This window comes from Bison bison, unplaced genomic scaffold (genome assembly GCF_000754665.1).
Source record: "Bison bison bison isolate TAMUID 2011002044 unplaced genomic scaffold, Bison_UMD1.0 scf7180017864197, whole genome shotgun sequence".
NCBI classification, from domain to species: domain Eukaryota; kingdom Metazoa; phylum Chordata; class Mammalia; order Artiodactyla; family Bovidae; genus Bison; species Bison bison.
This window is the reverse complement of record NW_011494769.1, coordinates 218102-232470: the sequence shown is the minus strand read 5'-3', so window position 1 is coordinate 232470 and position 14369 is coordinate 218102. Positions and strand designations below refer to the sequence as shown.

Sequence of the window (14369 nt, the reverse complement as noted above, 5' to 3'; positions counted from 1 at the left end):
TCCAAATTTGCTGGCATATTGAGTGCAGCACTTTAACAGTATCATCTTTTAGGATTTGAAATAACTCCTTTGAATTATTTGAAATAATTCCAGCTGGAATTCCATCAGCTCCACTAGCTTTGTTTGTAATGCTGCTTCCTAAGGACCACTTGACTTTGCACTCCAGGATGCCTGGCTCTAGATGAGTGATCACATTATCGTGGTTATCTGGGTCATTACGATCTCTTTGGTATAGTTCTGTGTATTCTTGCCACCTCTTCTCAGTATCTTGTGCTTCTTTCAGGCCCATGCTGTTTCTGTCCTTTATTGTGCCCATCTTTGCATGAAATGTTCCCTTGGTGAGGATCAAAGTCTAGATGAAGTTGACTTGTCTGGCATCTCGGACCCATTTGAGTCTAATCAGTTTCTGTTGTGTCCTTGGGCTATGTCATTCTTTCAAAGAGTGTGCCTTGCCTCCTTCCCTCCTGTTTCAGCTTGACTGGGGAAGGATCTGCATCTAACCCCCTTCAGTTGGTGGCAGAATTAATTTTCTTGAGGCTGTACAATTCATGGCATCTTGATTCTTATAGCCAGTGCAAGAGAGAGAGAATCTCTGACCTCCAGGCTCTCTTTTACGTTAGCCCACCCAGGACAATACTGCCATTGGTTAACTCAAAATCAACTAATTAGGGATTGTGGTCCTTAACTATATCTGCAAAATCCATTCACTTTTTCGTTATGATGTAACACAATCATGTAAATGATAGCGCATCACTTTTGCCATATTCTGCTGTTAGAATCAAGTCGGGACATGCACAGTGAGGAGGAAGGGATCATAAGGCCACCCTAGAGTGTGTTTACTATAGACACTAAGTGATTTTGGGTTCATTATGAAACATATTGTCCAGTATGTTTCACTGTTGTAGAGAAATATACTTATTTTTCCTGTAAAAGTAAAATTTTTCTCTCATTCAGAATTTATTGTTCAACCATCTCACACTCACTATTATTGTTGTCACTAAGTCATGTAGAGCTCTCTGCGACCCCACAGACTGCAGCATTCCAGGCTTCCCTGTCCTTCACTAGATCACACTCACAATTACATGAGCTGTACTGAAATCCAGATGTAAACAAAAGCTCTTAGAGCATAACAAAAGCAACATTAAGTAGAGTGAGTTCTATAACTATTTCAAGAGCAAATTCCCTAAAGAAGATCTTTGAGGTAGATCTTGATATATAAGTAGTGGTTTGTAAAGAAGTTGGGAAAGAACAGGTCAGACAGAAAAGGAGCTCTTCCTCTGGGACAGGAGAAAGTTAATGAGGGTTTGAACACACCCATATGGTCAGACTGCTGGGAGATTGGGGACGAAGGTGGAGACTGAAAGATATTGTGCAAAACTGTTAAAGCAGTCTAACTGATTTGTGTTTGTTCCTACCTCTAGTAAAGAGTAGTTCAGTTCAGTCACTCAGTCGTGTCCGACTCTTTGCGACCCCGTGAATCACAGCATGCCAGGCCTCCCTGTCCATCACCATCTCCTGGAGTTCACTCAGAATCATGTCCATCGAGTCAGTGATGCCATCCAGCCATCTCATCCTCTGTTGTCCCCTTCTCCTCCTGCCCCCAATCCCTCCCAGCATCAGAGTCTTTTCCAATGAATCAACTCTTCGCATGAGGTGGCCAAAGTACTGGAGTTTAAGCTGTACTCAAATAAGGACACAGCAACTTTCAGTGGAAGTTCTACCAGTTCAGTTCAGTTGCTCAGTTGTGTCCGACTCTTTGCAACCCCATGAACTGCAGCATGCCAGACTTCGGAAGTTCTATAGACATCTACATAGTAATACCTATAATCACACATTTTGTGTGACTGGAACCTCATTGTAAATGGACCTGATCTCAGACTTCCAGCCTCCAGAGCTGTGAGAAGATACCTTTCTGTTTCTTAAGCCACCCTTGTTATTTTGTTATGGTGCCTGAACTAAGACATTCTTACCATATTGTTTATCACAAATCTACTATTTAAACATGAGACTACTACCACAAGAGCTGGAGATAAAAGGGTGCTTGAAGTAATCTGAGATGATTCTGAACCTTTGCAAACTTACTTTCTAAATTAATGAGAGTTGGTAATTGTGTAACTGGGAGTTTTTTTGAGTTAGATTCCATGCAGAGTGTGGTGTTCATCAAAGGATAAACAATAAAAATGTCCAACTTGTAGTTTAAATAAATATTTTTAAAACTCAAAAGTAACCTTAGCAATTGTTTAAAACTTGGACCCATAGGGTATTTTTTTAGAGTATTTTATCTTTGACATTGTTCAGAATTTCTGGTGCATAGTGATAATAAACTACTGAGTAAGTTTTGGCTGGTTTTATTATTGTTTTTAAATTTTCTACAGACAATGCATACTCTTGTTGCCTACATGTGGGACTGACCCTGTCTAGCAACCTGCTCTTGGTTCCCTACTGACTCCATGATCTCTTAGGTGCTTGTTTCACAGGTTAAGAACCACTGGTCTAGCTTGGGAGACTTGCAATATCTGGGGTTGACATGATTTAAACATATTCATTGTGAGGCATCAGCCAAATCCAGGTGGGACTGTGGATCTGGGGCTCGAAGATGGAGATAAAGATTTTGGAGTAGTGTGTGCATCTGGTAGAGAAATCAAGATTAAGAGTATGCGATCAGATGTATTTCTATTTGCTTCAGTTCAGTTCAGTCACTCAGTCGTGTCCAACTCTTTGCGACTCCATGAATCGCAGCACGCCAGGCCTCCCTGTCCATCACCAACTCCCGGAGTTCACTCAGACTCACGTCCATCGAGTCAGTGATGCCTTAAATCACTTAAATCTATTTGCTTCAGAGGTGCCTTAAATCAAGAAAGAATTCTGATCATTATCTTTTCTGTTTTCAATCTAGTAAAATAAATATTTATTAAGCTACACCTATGGGATGGTGCAGTGGTAAAGAATTCGCTTGCCAATGCAGGAGACTCAAGAGACTGGTTTGATCCATGGGTCAGGAAGATCCCCTGAAGTAGGAAGTGGCAATCCGCTCCAGTATTCTTGCCTGGAAAATTCCATGGACTGAAGAGCCTGGATAGCTACAATCCATAGGGTCGCAAAGAGTCGAACATGACTGAGCCACTGAGCACACACATACATCTATTAGACACCATGTTATCTATCTATCTATCTATACATGGGTGTGTTGAACACAGTCTCTATTGTGATTGTGGAACTTGAATTCCAGCTTCCCAGTTCTGTCTTATTCTTCAGTCAGGCTTTATATTAAACCATTTTACACAATCTCAATAAGCAAGAAGTTCATTTAATACCAAGGCAGATCCTTTTTTTAAGGTAGCTAACAGGTGGGACTTCTCCTTGATAGGGACAGCACAGTTCTTATGTCTTCATTTTAGGTTCACATGGAAAGTCCTTGGAGTGATTAGACACTGGAAAAAAAAAATCACAGTTAAACTTTAACATATTCAAGAATATTCAAGACAGGTTTAAGATGAGAAAAAAAGTTTCAAAAGGGGAGCTTACTGCTTAAGGGCACATGTGAGCAAGGGGAAAGAGGTGATTCCATCTCTGTGGTCCTGAGTGTACCATAGTGCTGAGTGTACCTATGTTTAATAAATGTTTTCTGGTGTTTGAGAGTCTCAAATTTTTAATAAATCAATAATTGTTGCAAATCTCAGACATCTCCTATTCCTCCATGAGTCACTTAAATCCAGGGACCTGGAATAATGGCCATCAATCACTACACCTGAGTGACTATGTTGAGATCTGCATTCACAGTGAGCTTTAGAGAATACTAGGCCACTACACTGGAGAAGGAAATGGCAACCCACTCCAGTGTTCTTGCCTGGAGAATCCCAGGGACGGGGGAGCCTGGTGGGCTGCCATCTATGGGGTCGCACAGAGTCGGACATGACTGAAGCGACTTGGCAGCAGCAGCAGCAGCAGGCCACTACATGGGGGCTTCCCTGGTGGCTCAGATGGTAAAGTGTCTGCCTGCAATGCAGGAGACCTAGGTTCGATCCCTGGGCCGGGAAGATCCCCTGGAGAAGGAAATGGCAACCCACTCCAGTATTCTTGCCTGGAGAATTCCATGGACAGAGGAGCCTGGTGGGCTACAGTCCCTGGGATCGCAGAGTCAGACATGACTGAGCAACTTCACTTCACGCCACTACATAGAAGAATATCTTTAGCATTTAAGCAGATACCATTGCTATCTGAGCAACCAGCCTTCGTGTTATATTTGCATTAATCCTTCCTGAAAATAATGGTATAAATCTGAGTTGCTGGAGTGAGACTGGGTCAGAATAAAGTAAAGTCTTAAATTTGGCATCACCAATAGTTACTGCTGTCGAGTCACTCCTTTGCTTGAGGCACATACCCCTACTCTTCCTCACATGCCCCCTGTCTAGTGTTAGCTGCTCCTGCAGCCACTCCCTTCTGTTAATACCATCCTAAGCTTGCCAATTTTCTGGTGATAACCGAAAAGTTCTGTTTCCTGCCTTCATTTTCACTTAGAAATACCATTTAAATTTTGATGAAATATTTAAGAACTAGCAATGATTAATGGGAGAGACTTAGGTTAGGTACTATGTGAGGCAGTAGTGGAATGTGTGAAGAGGCAAAGCAAAGCATGCATTCAATATTATCATATCCATTAGGCCTAGCACAGTGTCTGATGGAAAGTACTTCGTAATTATTACTGTTGGCTAAATGCATAGTAGTATTTATTGCTTTTTCATGCCAGAGTTTGAAAAATTATCTTGTGGCTTACAATCAGAAGACATAAAATAGAATATAAATGATCAAAGAATTAGAGGCATAGGAATCAAAACAGCAGAATAGGAGGACATGGAACTCACCTCCCCCCACAAACACATAAAAAATCCATCTGTATGGGGAACAGTTCTCACTGAAAACTAACTGGGGACTAGCAGAAAGCTTGCTTGCTTCCATAGCAGAGTGGGGCAATTCCTTGGTGGTCCAGTGGTTAGGACTGTCTGTTTTCACTGCTGAGGTCTGGGTTCAATCTTTGGTCTGGAAACTAAGACCCACAAGCCACACAATGCAGCCAAAACAAAAATAAACGAAACCAACAAAGCAGGGTGGAAAAGGGCCGACTGGTTTCAATGACCACCCTGGCACATCCTGCAACCTGAACCAAGTGAATGCTCCAGCACCATTTGCCTTGCATTGCAGCTCCACACTGGAGTGAGGGTTGCCATAACGGAGGAAAAACCCTGGCCATGAGGTGCCATGGTGGCTCAAATCCTAAGCAGAGTCCGAACAGGGAGGGCCAGCCATTGTTGGTAACTGTACGGCAGCCCATCAGAAGCAGACCACGTCTCTGATGGTGCTAGACCACCTCTGCCATGCCGCACTCTCGATGAATACCCACACTGGCTCCTCTTACTCCAACACTGCTCCCCTCTGAGGCTGAGGGTGCTGTCGTTGGGAGGAAGCAGAACATACACTTAAAAAGAACAGAGCCAGCTGGGACCAGACCCTCAGAGTTTCAGCTCCAGAAACTTGGGACCTGACCCAGCCAGGATAGGGTAGTGACAGCCACTAAACAGAGGGGCAGAACCACTTCCCACCTGGCTCAGACCCTAGCCCTTCCATCGCCAGCCCCACCTTCTACCAAGGTGATAGCTGCCAGCATACCCTGAGGAAGATGTGGCCTCAAATCCAGCTCTCTCACCAAAGCCATTGGGCACAAACAGGCTGTATAGAGAAGCTCCTGTATAAGGACCCCCTTCAAGACTAACAGTTAACTGTTTCACCTTATTTCATAGAGTCAGAGAAAGACCCCCCCCCCAAAAAAAAATGAGAATAGGGAGGGCAGGGGAATGAATGATGGAGTTCAGAGGATTTTTCAGGCAATGAAACTACTTACTCTGTGCGATACTAAGATGGTAGATACATGTTATTATAAAAAGATTAAAAAAAGGTACATGCTCAAAAAAAGAGAGAGAAAACAAGAATTTTTTTAATTGAAAGAGCAAGAGAAAAGCCCTGAAAAAATAAACTAATGAAACAAATAAATGATTTACTAACTAAAGAATTCAAAGCATTAGTGATAAGAATTCTAACTGAATTGGAGAAAAGAATAAATAAGCACAGCAAGAATTTTAATAAGGATCTAGAAAATGTAAAAAAGAACCAGTGAGAGCTGAACATGAAAACTGAACTGAACTAAAACACACTAGAAGGAATAAATAGGAGACTAGGTGATACAGAAGAACACATAAGTGATTTGGAGGATAGAACAATGGAAACCAGAATAGCAGAAAGAAACACACACACCAAAACAAACAAACAAACAAACAAACAAAAAAACCAGAAAGAGTTTAAAGGATCCTTCGAAACACAAGCATATCAATATCTGTATGGGACCCAGAAGAAGAAAAGAGAGACAGAATGGGGTCGAAAATTTATTCAATGACATTAGGACTGGAAACTTCCCAAGCCTAAGGAAGGAGACAGATATGCAGGTATAGGAAGCACAGTAGTAGTAGTAGTAGTAGTAGTAGTAGTAGTAGTTAAGTCGCTAAGTTGTGTCCGACTCTTCAGTGACCCCATGGACTGCAGCCTACCAGGCTCCTCCTCCCTCCATGGGATTTTCCAGGCAAGAATACTGGAGGGGGTCACCGTTTCTTTCTCCAGGGGATCTTCCCAACCTAGGAATTGAACCCGGGTCTCCTGAATTGCAGGCAGATTCTTTACCAACTGAGCTATAAGGGAAGCGCTATAGGAAGCCCGGCTGCTGCTGCTGCTGCTGCTGCTAAGTCGCTGCAGTCGTGTCGGACTCTGTGTGACCCCATAGACGGCAGCCCTGGGATCCCGTCCCTGGGATTCTCCAGGCAAGAACACTGGAGTGGGTTGCCATTTCCTTCTCCAATGCATGAAAGTGAAAAGTGAAAGTGAAGTCGCTTAGTCGTGGCTGACTCTTCGTGACCCCATGGACTGCAGCCTACCAGGCTCCTCCTATCGGCTGCCTTCTCTGATTGGAAGCACAGAGGGTCGCAAACAAAATAAACACAAACAGACGCATACCAAGACACATCATAATCAAAACGGCAAAAGTTAAAGACAGAGAATCCTAAAGGCAGCAAGAGAAAAACCAAAGAGTCATACATAAGCGGATCCCAAAAGAAAACTCAAATTCCAACGCTTAATCACAAAAAAAAAAAAAAAAAAGGGAATCCCACCAGACTAAGCAGAAACTTTGCAGACTCACCTCATATACCTGTCAGAATGGCCATCATCAAAAAATCTACAAATAAATTCTGGAGTGGGTGTAGAGAAAAGGGAACCCTAGTACACTGTTGGTGGGATTGTAAAATGGTACAGCCACATGGAAAACAATCTGGAGCTTCCTCAAAAAACGAACAGTAGAACTACCATGCTGCTGCTGCTGCTAAGTCACTTCAGTCGTGTTGGACTCTGTGCAACCCCATAGACGGCAGCCCACCAGGCTCCCCCATCCCTGGGATTCTCCAGGCAAGAGTACTGGAGTGGGTTGCCATTGCCTTCTCCGAGAACTACCATATGATCGAGCAATTCCACTGCTGGGTATACATCTGAAGACAATGAAAACTCAAATCTTTTTGCTTTCATTTTTAAAACTAATTTATTTTTAATTGAAGCATAGTTGATCTACAATGTTTATTAGTTTCTGATGTACAACAAAGTGATTCAGTTACATATGTTCTTCATTCTCTACTGAGGGACATTTTAGCTACTTCCAGGTTTTGGTTTTATAAATAGTTATTACGAACATTCACATACATGTTTTTGTGTTGACATAAATTTTCACTTCTCTGGGATAGATGCCTAGGAGTGTGATTGCTGGTGGGGTTGTATGTTTAGCTTTATAAGAAGCTGCCTAACTGTTGCTGTCCATTTTACATTTGTACAAGCAATGTACAAGAGATCCAGTTGTTACACATAACCTCATTAGCATTTGGTCTTGTTGCTATATTTTATTTTAGCTCTTCTAGTAGATGTGTGGTCATATCTTATTTTGGTCTAAATTTGCATTTCTCTAATGACCAGTGATGGTGAACATCTTTTCTGTTGTTTGTTTTTAATCTTTCATCAAAGACTTCTTTCTTCTGAACCATGATAACTGATTGAGACCACATGTTCATTTTTAAGCTTGGTCCTAATGAAAATCCCTCCTCTCTTTACTCTCCATGGGAGGTGGTTATTTTTCATCAAAGTCTTTGCACCCCCCTTTGCTCCAGCACTGCCTGGGGTGAACACTAAGAAGGCTATTAACGACAAATTATTTTCTGAATAGAAGCCCTGTGTTTGGAGACATTGCCTCCAGGTGACAAACATTGTTACAGTGAAGGCATGGGTTGGTACGTGTTTGGAATACATTATCTCTAGATGTTTTTGATTCTAACTAGATTTCATTTTTTGTTGTTTCGTTCAGTTGCCAAGTCGTGTCCAACTCTTCGAGACCCCATGGACTGTGGCATGCCAGGTTTCTCTGTCCCCCGTCATCTCCTGGGGTATGCCCAAGGTCATGTCCAGAGGTTATTTTATACAGTAGGGCACAGATCGGCCTCAGTAAGAAGCTCCGTGATAATACTTGGGAGTTAATCTTTAGAATGAGACCAGTATGCATTTAATTCCTGGTTTTGCCATTTCTGAACTTGGTGACTTTGGGCAAGTTATTTAAACTCTTTAAGCATTAGTTTTCTCATACAGAAGATGCGGATAATAATGGCAATTACCTCATAGGATTTTTCTGAAGATTATCTGTTTTAGTCATCTATGGTTGTGTTACATATCATCCCAAAGCTTAGTCCAACGAGAATTATTTATTTTTCATGATTCTGTGGGTTGACTGGTGCTATAGACTGAATGTTTGTGTTCCTTCAAAAATTCATGTGTTGCAGCCCCAGCCTTCAGTGTGCCAGTATTAGGCAGTGGGGAATTTGGGAGTTGATTAGGTTATAAGGGCAGAGCCCTTATGAATGAGATTAGCACCCTTAGAAAAGAGACCCTGGTGAGCTCTCTTGCCCCTTCCACTACGTGAGGACACAATGAGAAGAATGCTGAATATGATCCAGGTTCAGGCTCTTGCTAAACACCAAATCTTGATCTTGGGCTTACCAGTCCCCAAAACTGTTGTGTCTTTTTAGACATTATTTCTATGACACATTTTTCTTTTTTAAAAGGTCTAGGCCAAGCATTTTGTAAAATTCTCAGGTTTTTGATTTGTTTATTTCTTCATGATGCCACATCATTTGTTTTTCTCTCCCCTGTATTTCCTGTACATCGGGAGGTTTAGAGGCTTGGTTATATTCATTTTAACAGTTTCGACAAGAATATGTCATAGTTAATGTTGTGTATTTGATATTGTGTCACCTAAGGAAACAGTAATGTCAGGTTGTTCCAGTGTTAGTGAGAGTTAAAATGGTGAATACCAGACCACATATTTTCATCTTTATAATCAGTAACTAATCGGTTGTTTTAGACCAGTTAGTTATTGCTGCATAACAAACCATTTCAAAATTTAGTGGCTTAAAACAAGCGATTATTTAGCTCATGACTTCTGGGGATTCGAAATTTGAGTTTGGAAAGTAGTTCTCCTGGTTTCAGTTTGATTTCTTCATTTATCTGTGGTCAGCTGTGGTTTGGCTAGGTGGCCTAGCTCCTGGGTGTTGATGCTCTGTTGCCAGTGGCACCTCAAGTCTCTCAGTAGGCTAGCCTGGATTATTCTCATGACACTGGTAGGGATCCAACAAAGCAAGTGGAAATATGTGAGGACTAGGCTAGGAACTGACATACTATCACTTCCTCCACATTCCATAGATCAAAATAAATCACAAGTCCAGCTGAGATGCATGAAAGTGAAAATGTTAGTCATTCAGTTGTGAGCGACTCTTTGCAACCCCATTGACTGTATATAGCCCGCCAGGCTCCTCTGTCCGTGGAATTCTCCAGGCAAGGATACTGGAGTGGGTAGCCCTTCCCTTCTCCAGGGGATGTTCCCGACTGAGGGATGGAACCCGCGTCTCCAGCATTTCAGGCAGATTCTTTACTGTCTAAGCCATCAGGACTCAGTTGAGATGCATAGGATAGGGAAAATAGATTCCATCTCTTTATAGGAGACCATCAAAGTCACATTGCAAGAGGTTTGGTTAACAGAAGAACTGGGACCATTTTTTAACATCCACTGATGATTCCCACCTGAATCAGTTATCACATTGTGACAAAAGAATGATTTCTTAATAATTTCTTCTATATTTTGTCTCTAGCATTCATCTTTAAAAAGTCTTCCTTTATTTTCCTTTTCTCTCACTTTTGAGCTTTATTATAGATAACATTTAAATCATTATGTAAAAAACATATATTCATAAAAATTCAAGCAATACAGAAACACCTAGAGTAGGAAGTGAAAACCTTCTGTAGTCCTTCTTTCTAGAGGAACACATTGTTACAATTTTGTACACATTTTTTCATATGTATATATAAATTTGTGTATGTATGAGAAACAACAGAGAAGGCAATGGCACCCCACTCCAGTACTCTTGCCTGGAAAATCCCATGGATGGAGGAGCCTGGTGGGCTGCAGTCCATGGGGTCGCTAGGAGTTGGACACAACTGAGTGACTTCACTTTCACTTTTCACTTTGATGCACTGGAAAAGGAAATGGCAACCCACTCCAGTGTTCTTGCCTGGAGAATCCCAGGGACGGGGGAGCCTGGTGGGCTGCCGTCTATTGGGTCGCACAGAGTCGGACACAACTGAAGCGACTTAGCAGCAGCAGCAGCAGCATGAGAAACAAAAATGAGATCTTTACACAAAACTCAAGATTTCAGATATTTTTGAAATATCAAAATAAGCATATTACATTAATTAAACTACTAATTAAAAACAACAAAGTGGCAAAACACTTTCCTCAAAACTTTTTTTCTTCCTACATTCTTTGTTTTTCTTGGAAAGGTGGATTGTAAATACAGTATTGTAAATCCACCAATCACCACTTCTACATCTAATTAGCCATTAAGTCCTATTTAAATCCTGTTACTGTCTTTGGATTACATCTTCAACTTGGCCCCCTAGCTACTCCTCAATTTGCTGACTCCTGTCATCCCCAACTTCACCTCCTGCTGCTTGATCTTTCTGCCTCAGTCATGTCAGATTTCTTTCAGTTCCTTGAACTCACCACACTCTTAATGCCTCCTAGACTTTGAACATGTGGTTCCACTCCTGAAACACCCCCTGCTTACCTTCCCTCCAGCCCAGCCATGCCTGACTACATCATTTTTGGTTTAGATACTACTTCTTCAGGGAGACCTTCTTTCACTCACAAACTGATTTATATTTTCCTGTTTTGTTTCCTACAGTACTTGAAGTTAATGTTTTCATTCATGGTCAGATTATAAGTGTCAAAGGGTACAGTAACTATGTCTCTACTGTCCACCGTGGTATCCTCAGGGCTGGCATAGCATTTGGCACATCATAGGTGCTGAGTAGGCTTCAGTGGTAAAGAATCCGCTTGCAATGCAGGAGTCGTAGGAAACGCAGGTTCAACCCCTGGGTCCAGAAGATCTCCTGAAGGAGGTCATGGCAACCCACTCCAGTATTCTTGCCTGAAGAGTCCCAAGGACAGAGAAGCCTGGTGGGCTACTGTCCACAGGGTTACAAAGAGTTGGATATGATCAAAGCAACTTCACATGCATGCAGGTACTGAAAATATGTTTATTTAATGAAAGAAAATAGAATGGTATTCTGAAATATTGGGAACTGATACTGAGTAGGGCCCTATGGAGCTCCTGGACACAAAAGCTGTTTTTCTGTGTCCCGCATTTCTTTGATTATGGGAAACTGCCTTCATTCAGCCTCCATGACCTTTGCTGAGTTCAACTGGCAGATTCAAACAGTTGTTAATTAGAGAAGGGAGAGGATGCAAGATCAGGGATAAACAAACAGTTAAGAGGAGTAATAGTGCAGCCTTGGGGCAAGGTCATGGTTCTCTATCAAGGGATGCACACAACGTCTTTGAGCTGTTTTGTAAATACAAAACCTCTACCACTTGGGAGGAGTTAATGGTTAACTACAGTATGTTGTCCACAAGCAGGGAGACCTCAGATTGGTTGGAACCAGAAGGTTGATGATGCTGACTCCTACTTAACTTCACCACCAATCAATCAGAGGAATGTCTATGAACTGATCACACCCTCTTTGAACCATTACTATAAAATTTCTAATTACCCTCTTCAAATGGGGACACAGTTGTGAGAACATTGGGTCACTGTGGTCCCCTTGCCTGGCAAGCAATAAAGCTATTCTTTTGTACTTTTCCCAAAACTTTGTCTTTGAGATTTAATTTGATTTTGGGGTGCAGAGGCTGGATTTTGCTTCATAATCAGTGTCACAATCCTGTTTCCAATCATTTCCCTCCTCTCTAACCTTTCAGTTTCTGCACCTGTCAGTGTTCTGCCTAGATCCTCTTGGATCCTTGATAAAACTGCCTGCTTTTTATTAGCCAACATCTGCAGCTCTCTTAGGAGTACTATCCTTGGGTGATTAGAGTTGCTTTTTTTGAGGTATAACTGACAAAAATCCTACATACTTAGGATATACAACATGGTAATTTTTAATTTTAATTTAAACAACAATTCAGATATACATAGAAATTATTCTTTTTTTGTTGTTGTTCACAATCAAACAACATGATTTTGATAGGGACAGAGTGGGATAATCAAATAGTTAGCTCAGAAATCCCATTAGAGGATTATAGATAAGAGAGGGAATTTTAGGGGGCCTTGGGGAACCACAGTAAGTTAATAATCACTTAAGAAAGCAAGTTTGTTAAACCACAAAACCAAGCAGACTTGCTTAGCAACAAACCATGCAGCATAAGCATGAGACAGGCCGCCAAACAATAAAACAATGGAAGCATGAGACCCCCATCCCACCCAATGGGCTTGGTAAGTTAATGACCCCTAGGACATGCTCTCTGCTCATATAAAAAAATAATTTATGGAAAGATGACATTTCAAAGTAAAGACCTTCATTGTACTGAGATTTGAAATAATTTTTCCATAGGCCATGACAGTCCTGGCTTAATAATGTAGGAATAAAAAAACTCCCCTGCCCTACCTGGAGGAGGAGCTGATGATAGAAGTATGGTATCTACTCAAGAAAGAGGAAGAAGATGGTCTTTCCCCCCTCTCTACTCTTCCTTTGATTATAAAAGTGCAACCCACTATGTACGCAGGACAGTGCAATGCTCACCTCCCCACCTGTAAGCCTCATAAGCGTCCTATTCTAATAAATTCCTATTCTAATAAATCACTTCTTATCTATTACTTTGCATCTCACTGAATTCTTTCTGTGCTGAGACATAAAGGACTGAAGCTCCCCTGAAATGCTACCTGGTAGTTTCAATTTGATATGCATATATATTGTGCAGTGATTACCACAATCAAGTTAATTAACATCCATAGCCTCACAAAGTTAGCCCTTTTTTGTGTGTGTGGTGAGTTAAGATCTACTTAAGATCTACTTTCTTAGAAAACATCAAGTACAAGGTACAGTGTTATTAACTATGGTCACCAAGATGTATGCTATATCTCTGGAATGCAATCATTTTATAAGTGAAAATCTGTACCCTTTGACCAACATCTCCCCACCTCCCCCAGCTCCCAGTTTCTGGCAACCACTGTTCTATTCTCTGATTCTGTGAATTCAATTTTTTAGATTCCACATGTGAGACCATCAAGTATTTGCCTTTCTGTGTCTGGCTTATTTTGCTTAGTATAACTTCTAGGTATATAGCCAAAGGAAATGAAATCATTATTAAAGCTGCCTTGCTGAGGGAAAGGCAAAAGGAATTGACCAGGAGTTTACATTCCTCCTACACCAACTCACCCAGTCCTCAACTGCTGCAGAAGTATGAAAGCCCCACTCCTTTGACTCCAAGTTGGGATAAACTCTAACTCTGAGCAAGAATCTACATTCCAGAGGTCTCCTGCAGAATCTGGCTGAAGTCCAGACTTTGCATGACATCTCACCCTCTTCTGTCTTTCTTCCTTCTCTTTCCTGTTTCCCCAGCTCCCTTACTAGTTTCTCTTGGAAGGGTTTTATTCCTACCTTTCTTTCTTTTCAAGAAATCAGGAAATATTGCTCCCATGAGCCACTTCTAAATTTAATTTTTAATAAAGCTATAATTGGCACATAGCATTGTTTTAGTTTTAGATGTTCAACATAATGATTTTTTATTTTTTTTTAAATTTTATTTTATTTTTAAACTGTACATAATTGTATTAGTTTTGCCAAATATCAAAATGAATCCATCACAGGTAAAATTGAGGCATAATTGACATACAACATTATATTCG

General features: G+C 41.2%; 1 non-coding gene across 1 annotated transcript; it reads left to right on the top strand.

The window, feature by feature from the left end:
* The first annotated feature begins 3965 nt into the window (after positions 1–3965).
* Positions 3966–4037, top strand: TRNAC-GCA. Its single transcript has one exon. It is a non-coding gene; the product is annotated as a tRNA-Cys (tRNA).
* The last annotated feature ends 10332 nt before the right edge of the window (positions 4038–14369 follow it).